Below are 16,612 nucleotides of genomic sequence, written 5' to 3' on the forward strand. Positions count from 1 at the left end.
CATGCTTCCGCCGTACTCTCCTTCCTCCGCTTTCCTCGTCACTCTCACTCTCTACCGGTTCTACCCTCCTCCTTCACTTTCCTCCTCGTACTCTTTTCGCTATCGCCGTATACTTTCATCCTTCTCGTTGGCTCTGCTGTTTACTGTAAAGCTGAGGCTGACGCCGACGCCCCACGAACGGTCGCCTGAGAGCTGCGCTCTAAAAGAATACATTACCAAGCTTGACGAAAATTACTGTTTCGTACGTGAACGAAAGCTCCGACTTTCTCGATTTCCTTTGTACTCAGCCATTAACTGCAAATGCGGAGTAAACAGAAAACAAGGCGCATGACCGGTAAGGGTGGGGGGTTTCTGGTAGCAACGCCACAACGCGGGTTTTCATCTAAATAAGCACGGATGCAAGCAAGGAAATTAGAGGAGGTACCTGTGCCGCAAATGTCATTACTTAGTAAATGAGCGCAATTTCCTTCATGCAATTGGCCCTCTTCATATGTAAACTCAATTAGTGCTCGCAAGAGCGTTAATTTATTTATTCATCCAGCATTCCCGGGTGCGCATTCTGCGCCAAGCCATGGGAAGTAACAGCAAATGGTGCTCCGGAGTATCTATCATTCGCGGAAAGAAAATCTACACACATATTGAGAAGCAAATGTGATTAGATGAAAGGATGCCAAGCATGTACGTATTTCCAACGATCTAGGAGAACTAAAAAAATGATGTCACAGAATTATAAACCGACCACAGCAATTGCTTCACTAGCGTGACGAACTGGGGGTATAGGTACGACAGGTCAGAAAATTACTGAAGTGCGGAAAATGAGCGAGCACAGGCATGCGTCTATTCGTTTCAGAAGTGTTGCCAAATTTCCTTCTGTTGCGAAAGAGTCTATGCAGGGCAAACAAGGAGATATGTGAGCGAAAGGTTAAGATATAGTGTAAAATAAGATACATGAAAGAAATACTTTAGTTTCCTTGTAAGTCATGTTACCCGGAACTGCACCACAGACACTAAGAACACCTTTCTCATTAGAAAAAAGGAAGCACGTGTCCCGTAAGAAACTGTAGTATCCCAACGGATGATTAGATTTGAGCAGAGCTCCGGCGCATGTGTAGATGATTCCTTTACCTCGGACATGTACATTCCTTCGAACCGCTAACAACAAAATTGTCGGAAGGTCAGCGGAGGTCGTTGTCTCTGCTTTATCCGTCGTACTGTTGCTTTTGTGCCCTGTTGCCATCTTCAGCCAACAGGAGTAGCCCGTCATGCGAGCTCCACAGCGAAAAAGAGTTCCCGCTATTAGGTTTATCTGCCACATTCATAAGAACTTTCTGAATTTCACACATGGAACAATTTTCAAATTGAGGCTTCTTTTTACTGCTGAAGATTCGTGTAAATTACAGCAAAATAAATATCAATTTCAACATGACTAAAATCTGGAGTCATATATTTGCCTTATGTAACCGCACTCTCAACCATTTTTCAAGGCATCTCTCAGTCAGTGCTTCTAAAGAATCACCTAATTTTATTAAATCGTATTATATGCAGTACTGACTACGTTTTTTTTATTAAACTCGAATTTTTCTCCTTGACTTTTTGCTGCGATGTTTTCTCTGGTATTACGCCTGGCTTATTTGCATGCTATTTCGCTTTGATAACGTTTAGATGTATTTTGCATACTTGGTATAGAGATGAGCGATGGATTTGCTTGGACATTTTTTACTTTGTTTTTCGCTGTCAGCAGCTTTTATTGGTTTTCTTACTCATTAATGAGAAGAGGTCTCATTGCAATGCCTACTTCGAGGTAATAAACTTTTCTGTTGTTGTCGTTAAAAAAAAAATTCCTAATTTGATCATGGCCCGAAACGCCTCACTTGGTCAACTCGGACCACTTCTGACAAGTAATGATTTTTTATTGGTTACTTCACTGAATATCATCGTAGATTATTACACCTAGGAAGTCCCTTCCATTGCATTTACTGCAGCTCATCAGGTTTCTTCCCGAGCTTTCAAAACATGTTCAATCACGGAAGTAACATAGAGGCCATAAATTGCGAACATTGCCTGAGCGTCCCCTCTTGCTGAACTGGACAACCCCAAAGGCCGGAGGTTGCATTCCCAAGGATGGGGGATCAGGAAACCCTTCTTAACTACCGAGGGTCTGAAGCATATGGGAAAATTTATCACTAGTGAAAATCTGTCATCTATACCTAATGAAAACTTCAGCGTCTCTCAGTCCCTAACAAACTTCCCAAGGTGAATGGGTTCCTTACAAGTCTTGTTCATCATTGCTATGTTAAACCTTGAGATTTTCATGTTTTTTCTTTCTTTAAGGGGGAGGGCGTAGGGTAATGGAGCGAATACCCGTAATAAAGCCTAGTATCGCTAACGTACGGGTTGCACGGCGGTAACCATGCTGAAAGTACGTGGAATGCTCATGTGAGATATTGATGAGAAGTGTATCCCTTTCAGGGAATGCTTCCACATTTGGGGAAGCAACCTTAACCACAGCAATGTTAAATCCTCGTGTACACGGCGCGGTGTTCCCGGATGTGGGCGCTAATAAAATTTCCTGAAATCTGAAAAACCTTGCATGCAACTACCTCAAGTGAAGCGTGCAAAATGAACACAGAAAATCATTTCCTGTGTGGACTACTCTGCATTTTTCGCTCGCTCTGCTAAAACTTCAAGTGAGTGTGTGGCTTCATTTGCTTGTTTCGCAAAAATAATGACTTAAAAACAACTTCTTTGCAGAAAAATGTGTCAGAAGGAGTAGGTTTATAATCAATACCTTGAAAGCAGTGTGTAGTAACTGTGTGGACGGGATAGGACCTGACAGAATTTGTCGAATACATAGTGTTGAAGGGTGGGCTTTTTGCGTGCAGTTTCTGGCAAGCTCTTTACAAAAATCTAAAAATAAATAAATTTCGTGCTACTGGACAATTAATGCCTGCGGGGTTAATATGCGGCTTGGACGAAAGGGTTTCTATGCCGAATCGTGCAACTATTCTGAAGCCTGCTGTCGGGACAGGTGGCCTTGCAAATGCGGGACAATTTTTCTGGTGCAGACATATACACCTTCACTCCCACTTTTTGTGCTACCTGTCTGCACCAGAAAAATTGTCCCGCATTTGCAAGGCCACCTGTCCCGACAGCAGGCTTCAGAATAGTTGCACGATTCGGCATAGAAACCCTTTCGTGCAGTGTACTGAAGAAATAGTCTACAGTATCCCGCTTTCATGCGGCAAGGCGTAGATTGGGCAGTCAGGCAGATGCCTTAATGAGCGGTTAAGCGAGCACCATAGGGAAGTTAGGGATGGCGGTTCCAGCAATTTGGCACGGCACTGTCGTGTTCATAAATGCAAGCCTGGTTTTAAAGAATGCAAGGTGATAGGCAGAAATGCCGATAGATTAACAAGGGAAATTATCGAGGCTGCCGCAATCGAAAGAGCTGGACCTGAAAGCTGCGTCAGCAGTCCGTCATTGTCGCTGACAAAGAAAGATATGGCATTTTTAGCCTCGGAGCAGTATGCTAACAGATGAAATGTATTACATGTGATTTTTAAGCTTTGTTCACAAAGTATCTTGTCTAACCTGACTGGTATCATTCGTTACTTCTTGTATAAATTCTGTGCGCACCAAATAAAGCTGTAGTGGAAGTTAGCGCTTGTGTTTGTCCCCTGTTTTGTTGCTGCGCTATGGATCATAACAGAGCATTACGGCACTATTAAAGACCGAATGACCTTGAAGTGCTTGCAGAAGGTTTCTTCTTGCGCTAGAGAAGCTTCGTGCTTGACTTCAGTGTTTTGAATTATCCGCTACACGGAGCATTCTAGGAACATTAATTTCGCTGCAGCTGAACGCTGTAGCCCTAAGGCTCTTGACCAAGACTGTACCTGTTTGAAAAAAGTGGGAGGAAGAAAAATAAAAAGCTGTTTTTCTCGGCGCGTCCTTTATGTTCCAGCAGTCGATACGGAAAAATTATGGACCTTGGAAAAACATTTTAAAGCTGCGCTCCTGCTCTTATACGTTCTCAGCCTATTGTTAGACTGTAGTCAGGAACTGGGAAGTACGGCGTTTGACTGCCAGTTGTTTAATAAAAGATCCTTTTAAACGGGAGGTAAAGGCATGTGCTTAGTACGGGTCTCAGTAAAACACGGCAGGTTATCTGATGCTTGTAAATGCAAGGAAAACTTTTATTCTGCCGTGGGATGAGGAAGAAATGGGTCCTGCTTAAAAATTTCTATCTTCGCTAAAAGCGCTCACAAATTTGGCCGCTCTTTCACAGCCATCTGCAACAGCCTTGTTCCCTTTTCCCCTCTTTCAGAGGTCCTAAGAAAACACGTCTCTAAATCTAAGAAATCTATGAAATCTACACACACTAGAATTTCTTTTGTAAAAAGACTAAGCGCAAAAAGAATGCACGCAACGATGAGAGTATAGACATGCACAGTTTGAAAGTGTTTATTCCCAGCTGATTGCAGAGAATAAATGCAACCTAAAAGAGAGAAAGTATGGGGAGGAGGAAGCGTTGTGTACATGCGCGCGAGAAGAACGTAAAATAGATTAGAAAGGGCAGACAAAGACATGTATCACCACATTCTATATAAAAATGCATATTTGTTTTCGCAAATGGCACTATGAGCGGTGCTTGTGCAATTTAATGCCTCGCCTATTTCACGAGCTGTCGTGTTGTTGTTGTTGTTGTTGGCGTTAGGTGGAGTGGGGCATACCCTAAGTGGGGGATTGGCCAGGGTGCTTTGCACCCTCAAACAATAATGCCTTATTGACGCAAATAAGGTTGACGTGAGGGCAATTTTGAGTGAAAGGAAATAATGTGAAAATAATAACTAACAAATTCTCGAAAGCTTTTGACCAAGACAAAGCTCCGAAGCCCTTAGGTATTGTGGGGACCTGCCCTGCAGCCCCCTGAGTTTGCTTTCCCGCGAGGCACCGTGCAGCAGCAGTCTCACCCCGAGGATGAGCGCGTTCCCTTGCCAGTTACATTAACTGGCAAGAGAGGGCGCCAGCGTCGCTGCGCGGGAGACTGCTGAAGCCCGCCCGCGGTAGATGGGGTTTCTTCGGCCGGGATAATCAGCCTGGGCGGACGCGTCGCTCGGGGCTCCGCTCTTCGCCGACGGGGCGAAGAAGCGACGGGGAGACAGGCTCCCGTACTCGTCCCGTCCGGCCTGCGGAGTTTATATCCCTTGCCCTAGCGCGGGCGAACATTCGCTCGGAACCTTGCTGGTGAGTCGGACGCCCTCGATTCATTAGCGTACCTTGTTGCTAGCTGGCGTTATTGTTTCTGTAGCAATAAATGCCTATTTGTGTCAGCCAATGTGTCGTTCCTTTGTTCCCCCAGAGCAAGGCCCGCCGTGGTCGGCGAGCGCTCGGTAGCGTACGCGATCACGGGGTGGGGTCCGGGCGGCTTTGAACCGTGTCAGCCGCGATTGAGTGGGGAGAAAGTACTTATCTCCCCATGTCAACCCCACATCTGGCGCCGATGTGGGGACCTGCCCTGCAGCCCCTTGCGTTTGCTTTCCCGCGAGGCACCGTGCAGCAGCAGTCTCACCCCGAGGATGAGCGCGTTCCCTTGCCAGTTACATTAACTGGCAAGAGAGGGCGCCAGCGTCGCTGCGCGGGAGACTGCTGAAGCCCGCCCGCGGGAGATGGGCTCTCTTCGGCCGGGATAATGAGCCTGAGCGGACGCGTCGCTCGGGGCTCCGCTCTTCGCCGACGGGGCGAAGAAGCGACGGGGAGACAGGCTCCCGTACTCGTCCCGTCCGGCCTGCGGAGTTTATATCCCTTGCCCTAGCGCGGGCGAACATTCGCTCGGAACCTTGCTGGTGAGTCGGACGCCCTCGATTCATTAGCGTACCTTGTTGCTAGCTGGCGTTATTGTTTCTGTAGCAATAAATGCCTGTTTGTGTCAGCCAATGTGTCGTTCCTTTGTTCCCCCAGAGCAAGGCCCGCCGTGGTCGGCGAGCGCTCGGTAGCGTACGCGATCACGGGGTGGGGTCCGGGCGGCTTTGAACCGTGTCAGCCGCGATTGAGTGGGGAGAAAGTACTTATCTCCCCATGTCAAACCCCACAGTATGTTGACGATCTTTAATTATTTTAAGTATACAGGCACCGTCGACTTACGCACGAAGTGTGGAGGACGTTTTATCACAGTTTTGAACTATATGAAAGCAGTTTGTACTTTACTGATGAGCTCGCTGGAGACCGTAGCTTACAACTTTTAGGTATCAAGATAACCCTTAATGTCGAAAGCGTTTGCTGGATACGTTGCCCATGCGCTCAGGCGTTATTGCCTTATGATTCAGTTCACTCCAAAAAAGTTAAACGTGCGATTGCTAAAATGTGACATGAAGTACCCTTGAAAAAATCACACCCTCATCAAGCACAGGAGAGGTTTAAAAGCTAGGTTCGGAAGCTGTAACAGGCTGGCTATCCGACTCTGATTATCTGGTAGAGCATTGTTGGGAACACGTGGCAGCGAGGTATGAAGTACCTGTAGTTCCCCCCCCCCCCTCCCAAACTTCCCTGTGCTGCGAAATAGATTCCACTAAGTCAATGAAAATGCAGAATATATAAAAAACCATCTTCGTTTGTGAAATGCGCTTTGTGCGCCATTTGGGCACGGCGGCACTGCGGGGATGCGGTTCGCTCCGAATCCGTTTTCTTTCATCGTACAGTTGTTCGTTGGCCTGCCGCTTCACGCCTCAGCTGGGAGCACAGGACACACTAACGCAATCCGGACGGCACGATGGGTCTTCGACACAGATTTCGATGTGCCGCATCATCGACTTGTCTCGGCTACAACGGCATACCACCAGACCCACCCATTGGAGACAAGCTCGGCAGTGTCTACTGCGGCTGAGCTGACGAGATCGCCACCGGTGGACTGGCCAATATATAGCACCGACGAACGCTCAGCTGGCATTGGACACGGCAGCACTGCGGGGATGCGGTTCGCTCAGAATACGCTTCCTTTCATCGTGCAGGTGAGGAAAGAGTACGGAAAATGTTTTTGTTCAAGTGACCCATGTTTGATAGTGCTGCCGTGCCCGCGGCTGCTGAGCTTTGTGTTTTGCATGGCGTCATGTTTGCGAAAGCTACTGCTGCTTTGAGGATATACAAAAACAAACCCGGGACCGGATATGACTCGAATAGCCAAGCAACGTAAGGTAATAGCTTCAGACATTAAGGACATAAAGGAAAACAAGCTGGACGATATCTAAAAAAAAATCAAGATGCACTAAACCGACTTGATAATTCTGTTGCCTCCTTCCATCAGCAGATAGCTGATGTGAACTGTTTAATCAAAAAGCTAGAAAAGAAAATTGATCACCGGGACAACCGCAGTAGACGATCAAACCTGATCACAAACGGCTTACCTGAAAATGATGGTGAAACTAATGACTCTCTTGAAAGCACTGTCAACAAAGAAATAATACAAGACACCCTAGAGCTAGACCCAGTTGCTATTGAGCGAATACGTCATTTTGGTAGACCAGGACACGATAAAACATCGCCGGTCATTTTTAAACTCTTTGATACATGGCAAAAATCCGCAATACTGAAAAAGTATCATAAGCTAAGGGAAACGGACTACTCGATTGGCGAAGATTATTCACTAAAAATACGAGAACTGCGCAAGAAGGTGTGACGGCGGCGGCTGCGTGTTTATGGAGGAAAAACGCTAAGGCGCCCGTGTGCTGTGCGATCTCAGTGCACGTTAAAGATCCCAAGGTGGTCGAAATTATTCCGGAGCCCTCCAGTACGGCACCTCTTCTTCCTTTCTTCTTTCACTCCCTCCTTTATCCCTTCCCTTACAGCGCGGTTCAGGTGTCCAACGATATATGAGACAGATACTGCGCCATTTCCTTTCCCCCCAGAACCAATTATTATTATTATTATTAAGAAGTTGTGAGAAAAATCTAAGCCACACCGTGACAAACGTGAAAAGGTTTCGATGGCATTTGGTAAACTTTACATCAACCGCCGCATATTTGTATAGGATGACGAAAGAATTGACATAGTTCCATTAGAAAAAAAACGACGACCTAAGCCGGCCACCGTCGCAGAACACCCGACGCAGGGCGCAATTAAGGACTTAACAATACTGAAAATAAATGCCCGAAGTATCCTCAACAAAACTGATCACCTTGAGAACTTGCTACTAGACCACGATCCCGATATAGTAGGCATCACCGAAACATCGCTGACGACAAACATCTCTAATGATGAAATCGCCCCTCGTAACTATTCAGTAATACGTAAAGATCGGCAGACATGTTGCGGAGGCGTTGCGCTAATAATAAAACAACACTTTTCCTTTGTCATCCTGCCAGATGTAGAAAGAGCAGAGGCTTTATTTTGTAAGCTAGAACCCAATGGTGCTCATATTTTTGTAGGTTGTGTTTATCGTAGCCCTTCTTCAGGACATGAGAGCACAGCAATCATTCAAGAGTTCATGTAAAGTCACAATCGCCATCGAAATACTCGAGTTTTACTCATTGGTGCTTTTAATCTACCTGAGATGGATTGAACTAATATGCACCTCTCATCCCCTGCAACTTATACGGTCGTCGTTTTAATGTTGAACTTTACCCTTCGTCAAACTGTATCATGTGCAACACGCACGCAAGATACAGCGAAAACAATTCATGATCTTACATTTCTCAGCGATAATGTTCCGCTGGACCAGTCACGGACTGACGTCATCAGAGGGAGGTCTGACCATGATATTCCCATATGCGTACTACCCCTCGGAATCATTATCACGCTTCGGACTAAATTAACAACGGTGCGTAATTTTGACATAGCCGACGATGCTAGCATACTCACTTATATCGAACATGAATTTCGCTCTTTTTCCGCGCTTTCATACAATACAGATACAGATATTAATGCTCTCTGGCTTATGTTTAAGAACACTGTAGGTCACTGTTTATCTCATTTTGTACCGCTGTTAACAAAACGCCACCGATCGAAAAATCCTTGGATTACACGTGAGGTTATTCATGCAAAACGACGAGTTAAACGGCTCAGGCAGAATATGAAATTCAAAGGAGTAACCGCACTTGAAACAAGTAAACTGGCGCATGCTACTTCAGACTTTAAGCAAAAAGGCCAAACAACCCTACTTTCAGGTTACATTTCCTAATTTCTTGGCGAATAATCCGCGACGGTTCTGGAAACATTTTAGCACTAACAAGAATAATACCTCTCATTTGCCAGTTGAAGAAGAGATTAAAAAAGCAAACGCTTATAATGATTACTTTCGTTCAGTTTTTACTGTAGGTAACTCTGTTATACCCAGAACAGAATTATGCAGTGATTCGGAGATTGGTACCCTTGACATTACCGACGCTGGTGTTTTTAATCTTCTATTCGGTCTGGATGGAAAAAAAGCAAGTGGCCCAGATGAAATTCCAAACGCTTTTTTAAAACAATATGCCGAACCCTGCAGCAGGTACCTAGTTCTAATCTATCTTAAATCCCTTGCCACTTCCAGGCTACCAGAGGACTAGAAAATCGCCAAAGTATTACCGATCCATAAATCAGGCAATACTTCTTCGGTTTCCAACTTCAGGCCGATATCACTCACTAGTACCACATGTAAAATACTAGACCTTATAATTTCAAAGCACCTAACAGAGTTTCTAGGGCGCAATAACTTAATATCGCCTCATCAACATGGATTTCGCCGCCACTTATCAACAGTTACTCAATTAACAGAAGTTGTGCATGACCTGGCTTTAAGTATTGACAATAACAGCCAAACTGAAATCATATTACTCGACTTCGCTAAAGCCTTCGACTGCATATGCCACTCCAAACTAATCGCAAAACTACGAGGTTAAATCGGTAATGGGGAACTTTTTGCTTGGATTGAAGATTTCTTGCAGCAACGTTACCAACTCGTTTTGCATCATAACATTCAATCTGAAACGGTACCAGTCACATCCGGAGTTCCTCAAGGCTCTGTCCTTGGGCCACTGTTGTTTCTTATATTTATTAATGACATTACCACCGACATTGCCTGTACCATCAAACTCTTTGCAGACGATTGTATAATGTACAGAGAAATGAGAAGCCATCAAGGTAATGCCACACTTAACACATCATTGCAAAAACATTCGGACTGGTGTAATTACTGGCAATTGTCAATTAACAAGGCGAAATCTGTAGCTATTGCAGTAACTAGAAAAAAGACAACCATCAAATTTCTTGTACAAAATCAATGGTTCTCCACTGGCCTTCGTCAATGAACACAAATACTTAGGAGTTACATTAACTAACGATCGTAGATGGGGCAAACACACCGACAACATAACTTCAACTGCGTTACGAAAGCTGTTTTTTCTTAAAAGGTATCGTCGTCTTGCGCCAACAGAAACTAAACTTTTAGCTTATAAAACGTTTGTTAGACCTGTACTTGAATTTGCTAACACTGTTTCGTCTCCTCAGTGTCTAAACAGTTATCTCACGACTTGAAAGAATTGAACGTATAGCAGTGAGGTTTATTCACAACAGATATAAAAAAGCCGACTCACTAACACAACTAGCTGTAATCTCCGGGCTCGAAACATTATCAACAGGAGCAAACCGCGCGTGACTAAAATTCCTTCGTCAGCTTCTTAATAACACTTTTAAGATCGATTCATCAAAGTACATTTCACTGTCACAAAAACGTGCATTAAGAAACCAGCACGCGATTACGCTAACCGAATATCCTTATCGCAGTGACACCTTCAAAGATTCTTTCTTCCCGCGAGTAACAAGAGAATGGAACCGTCTAGACGCATCCATAACTAACGCTGATTTAATTTCAAACTTTTGTAGAGAGCTTGAAGCCGCGTTTTAAAAGAAGTAGTGGTTAGAAAGATTTTTTCTTTTTTTGTCTATTTGAAGGAGCACACGATGTGTTGTGCCCATGTTAATGTTTATATTTTTGAAGTTGCATGTTCTTTCAGTTACTTGTGCAAATCTGTCAACTTCTTTTCAATTTTTTTGTCCTAAGAATTCTCTAGTTTATAGTTGTCTTGTGCACAGCCGCTTTCAAAAATGTTATCCTTTGCAGTGATACATGTAATGCCCACCTGCTAAGGTCTCAACCAGAGACTGGCTGCACTCCAAATAAATAAATAATTTTATCAGATCCCGCTGACGTGAGGAAAATGTTACCTTCGCAAAACCAGCCGATGTAATTATGGTCGTATAACAAGCCAAATCATAATCGCGCTTTAAATAGTGGTACGGGTTCTCACCTACCACATCTTGTAAAGTCTGCGTTGGAGAAGAAAAAAAAATATTTGGAGCGAGACTGAAAGAAAACAAGATGTTAGCAGGAGCAAAGATGTACAGGACAGCTCTTGTACTGGTCGAAGCATTCCGCATCAAAAGACGCGAGAATGATTGTATAAGCACCCCCTCTGCTGCCATTTATAAATACTGTCACCGACAAACGTAGCTCGACTCAAAAAGGGGCTTTTCATAGAACCGCCAAGAAGACCAGCAGCACGGACACGAGCGGAAGCGTCGTCTTCCTCGCTCCCTCACGAGCCAAGTCATGCCGCAGGGCCGGATGGGGGCGCCTGCAGAAAGTGAGCAGGGTGGAAATATAAAAGCACTTGTTAAGATAGAATTGGAAATACAAGTGTTTGGCTGCCTTTTCAGATCTGTTTTTCATTCTTCTCGCATGCCATGTACGTCCCTTTCTCTTCACCCTTGCCTTCGGTGTGCTAGCGCTCATTTGCTAGCATCAGCTGCGAATAAACAGTTGCAAGTTGCGCATGTGTCTTCTTTCTTCCCTGTGTGCTCTCTGTTTTGAGCTTCGTGTTTATGCAAAACCATGCACGAACCGTATACCGCAATCGCGTATTACGAAGCACGGGAAGAAAATGGATCTACCAAGAAAGTTTCCAGAATTTTGAAATAACAAACAATCATAGTATTTTTACATGTTTTCAGGGATTGCGTATCTAGGATGAAATTCAAGACTCCTGGCTCTCATACGCGCAGAGCAGAAATGCATCTTCAAAGAGTCGTGTGGTTGTCAGCCTTTGCGTGGAATGGCGCTTACTCACAGCGAGGGTTGTTATTGCCTCTTCCCAGAAAAACGCAAGCAGCATGCTTCCCTTCAATGAAACACTGAATACATACATATTGTACCGGTGCATGGCTTGTATAATGCGTGGAAAATCACAGCAGGGTGGATGGCTTTCATGGTTCAGCAGGCATGGAGCAGGAATGTTTTCATGAATCAGCAGAAAAGCAGCTTTTCAGCTGGCGTGTTGTTTTCAGCCCGCGGCAAATAAGGAGACGAAGAATTTCACAACAGATTTTGCGAGTATGAAGCCGTTGGATGATGTCCGTAAATGCGAGGCGAACATGCGGCCGTCATCAGTAGTGTACGTCTGAATCAGCGCCAAAACTTAATCTTGCTTTGGCGACAACCCGCCGTGGTGGCTCAGTGGTTAGGGCGCTCGACTACTGATCCGGAGTACCCGCGTTCGAACCCGACCGCGGCGACTGTGTTTTTATGGAGGAAAAACGCTGAGGCGCCCGTGTGCTGTGTGCGATGTCAGTGCATGTTAAAGATCCCCAGGTGGTCGAAATTATTCCGGAGCCATCCACTACGGCACCTCTCTCTTCCTTTCTTCTTTCACTCCCTCCTTTATCTCTTCCCTTACGGTGAGGTTCAGGTGTCCAACGATATATGAGACAGATACTGCGCCATTTCCTTTCCCCAAAAACCAATTATTATTATTATTATTTGGCGACAATAGCTTTTGGCGTTAACTCACACGCCATCTAAAGAGCACGCCTTGTATCTTTGCATGTTTTCTTAAATATTTTGGCCAGAACACAGGTAACCGGTGACCGAGCGCCTGCAGCTCGCGGGCGCATTGTGGTTCGTTGGTATTCCCACGCACTATCCTGCAAGGGGCCAAGAATCTCGATGACGTGCACAGCAACCACGGTTCTGGACTGCGAGAGTGCAGTGTTCTGGCGCTGTTTCAACACACTAAAACCCTAATAGAGACAACGTCAGTGCCATTTCTTCCTGACCATGGGTACGCGCAGCTTTTCACCCGGCACTTTCGTGGTGCGCTTAGAATATCTGAATCTTCTCTCCCGGTTGGCTGTGCTTAGCGCTAAGGTTCAGCACGTCGCTAATTGGGTTTGCTTCTCTATTCATGACAAGAGAATAGGGAATCTCGCGCCGTGGAACCGTTTCCTTTCTTCCAGGCGGCTTTCGATTCGATTAATGATGATGGCACGCTGAGAAAACTTTGGATTACGGCGTGTGAAGAAACGGATATAGGCGACACTACATTGCGAAAAGAAAGCGGGGAAAAAACGTCCCAGTCGTCGTGGCTTTGTTGAAGCGATAGCGGGGCGCTCGGGTGATGCGTACGGTAACTACTGCTGGCTGAAGAAAGGGTAATCGATTTTTAAATGTGCTGTAGTTCAGCCGTTGCAAAAACCCAAAAGATGATAAAGGAATGTAGTAGAAAGTGCGCTGTGTGTAGTCTATCAATGCATAACGAAGGGCGGCCTTTCTGAAGAACAAAAGAGAAGCAATTCTAAAACTGGCAACAAAAAAAACACCTTAGCGACGCAGCACCGTGCCGGCGTCTATTCAGCAGGACATGAACGACTCTTTTTTCTGTTTTTTTTTTCATGTCATCAGCAGAAACCTGTCTCTGTACCAGGCTTCCTGGTCAGACCCCATTCGATAAAACGCGCGAAACTTGGCTGATGAACTAACCTTTGGAAACACCGCGCAGGGCAATTTTGCCACTCGATTCCAGAAGTTCAGGTTATTACTTTTCTTACAGCGTCCGTGACTGTTTCTGCCTTCAAAGCAAACCTGTGCACAGAGTTCACCGCATGGTAGACCCATAAATACTCCTCATAGTTCTCTCTCGAACAACTGCGCGGAGGTGGGCTTTACTGCTTTTAGGCGAGCTGCACAAACAGCGAAGTGAGCGAAGCTGCTTCTTGTTAGTTTGCGGAAGCTTTAGGCTCTGCGTAAAAGCGTTCACGTGGCATGAAAGCTACTTCGGTGAGATTAAAGCGCGTTCTGAGTTGTTTGATCTGCGCCTGAGGACATAAGGCTCGCGGCCATCATCTGTCGAGCGCCCTGCTGCGTCCGTAGAACGAGGTTCACCGATGAGCTAATGGATTCGTGCAGGATCGAATTTTCCTCGGCGGCGAACGCAAACTATTCATTAGCGGCGGGTGTACGTGAGGACAACAGAAAGGGTGCGCTAAGAGACTGTTCTGTACATAGCGAAATTCACCGCTTAGGGGACATTAGGCCGTCTCAGCGACGCTTCTAGTTGATCTTAAAAAACGTACCTCTTGAGTACAGCATTACGTAGACAGGTGATAATTCATATAAAAGTTGGCACACGTAAATCTCCGCCAATGTATTACCCTCATTCAACGCAATACATAAACTTTAGCTCACGTACAGCATTTATAAAAATTTCCGAGTCCAAGGGGCTTTGGTTTTAAGCCTTGCATCGAGCTCTTGAAGCATCCGTAGAAGTCCTAATCGTCACAGCTGGGAAGGACCAGAGTTCTTTTTGCCTTGAAGAGATTTGGAACGTTGGGTATGCATAACGGGCTACATAGCGTAGAGTAGAACAAGACTCCTTTTGACTGAACTTTTGACACAGGGTGTACTCTCTTAGAGCCAGGCGTGCGTACAGGCCGAGGGAGAAAAGAATAACTCGAAACGCTACACCCTGTCAGCCGGTTGTGTTGTCGAACGATAGCGGTTTGGAGCCCACCCTGCGGTGAATACCTTGCTTCAGCTCGTGGGACGTTGCACAGCTAGAGTCGAGCTTTCCTCGTCAGTTACCGCGTAAAAGTTGCATATACACTCTAAAGAAGTCTACGCTCAGCAAGCCTGAATTTCGGTACTTTTTACACGCTTTTCCTAAGAGTGATGTTTGTCACGCCTAAGGATAACGGTTCCTAGCATTACATTTTAAGGCAGTCACGCTTGCTGAATGCAAATGAAGAGATTTTACGCATTTATTCTAAGCGTCATGTTTCTCCACGTTTAAGAAAGACGCTTTCTAGGTGTTGAATGTTTAAAGCAACCGCCCTTAAGAAGAGTGATCACATGCCCGGCTTCCTGTTTGGCGAGCGTTACAGCCATCTTCACGCACCCTCCCCTGAGTTCATCGCATCCAGACATTAGAAATGAGTGATTCCGTAGACAGCTCCGAGGCATGCGTTGGGATTCTTCATACCAAACAGGTCGTGGGATGCGAAAGTGTCAAACAGAAAACGATTTTTCCGGATGGTCGAACCTTCTAGGAGTGCTTTTCCGCTGAAAGTGATGCGAGTGCTCTCTACCTGAATTACAAGGCAACTGATAGGAAGAAAATAAAGTCCTCATCATGCATATAAATACCTGAACACAAAAATATGCATTTGATGGCGGCCCTTACAAAACAGAAAATATATACTGAATATCCGTTGTGTACAAACTCTGTCCGTAATGTCTCGAGACTGATTTATTTTCTTCTCTTGAAATGATTCCCCAAAACAAATGTTTGTGCGTATGTATAGCGTCATCTTTTTGGGCTAAGCTGAGCTATTTATGTTTATTGCTGTGGCAGCCGCTAGATGGCACTACATTTAGAAAATATACGTTGTCACTAGTCGTCTGCGGATTCTACTGTGAGTGAATGTGGAGAGATGGACGTCCACCTCGAATAGCGCGTAAACATAAAATTCTATGTGAAGCTTGTCAAGACAGCCGCACAGACGTATGAGCTCCTCCGTGACGCTTACGGCAACGAAACATTATCGCGGGCGCGAGTTTTCGGGTAGCACAAGAGGTTCGTTTCGGGGAGAACGTCGGTGGAGGACGACACAAGTCAGGGGCGCCCTTCAACCTCCCGGAATGAAAACAACGTGGCTCGAATCAGGAAAATCGTACAGCAAGACCGCACCATTACAGTCCGCATGCTACCATATGCTCTCGACATTAGTAAGAGAATATTCCACCAGATATTTCGTGAAAACTTGGGGAAATGAAAGCTGAATGCCAGACATGTGCCGCACTCCCTCACACAGGACCAGAAGAACACGTGGGCATCAGTGAGCGCTGATTTGCTCAGCGAGGTAGAGAAGGATGCTGAATTCGTCGACAGCATCATTGCTGGAGACGAAACATGGTGTTTTCAATACGATCCTCAAACAAAGAAGCAGTACACCGAATGGCGGTCCGCAAGCTCTCCGGCGTCGGGAAAGCTGCAGCGGCAGAAGACCAAACCAAAGACGATGGCGATAGTTTTTTTCGATGCCATAGGTGTCATACACCACGAGTTCGTCCCACAAGGGCAGAAGGTGAATTGGGAGGTTTATATCCGCGTGCTCCAACACATGCGTGGTGCATTGCGACACCGCCGCCCTGACTTATGGGCATCTGGACGATGGAGCCTTCTTCACGATAACGCAAGTCCGCACACTGCTCTCAGCGTAACAAAATTTCTCGCCAAGCACCGAATTACTGTACTTCCCCATCCGCCATACTCGCGTGACCTCACCCCGTACGATTGTTTCCTGTTTCCTC

The sequence above is a fragment of the Amblyomma americanum genome, chromosome 1 (genome assembly GCF_052857255.1).
Source record: "Amblyomma americanum isolate KBUSLIRL-KWMA chromosome 1, ASM5285725v1, whole genome shotgun sequence".
Lineage (NCBI taxonomy): Eukaryota > Metazoa > Arthropoda > Arachnida > Ixodida > Ixodidae > Amblyomma > Amblyomma americanum.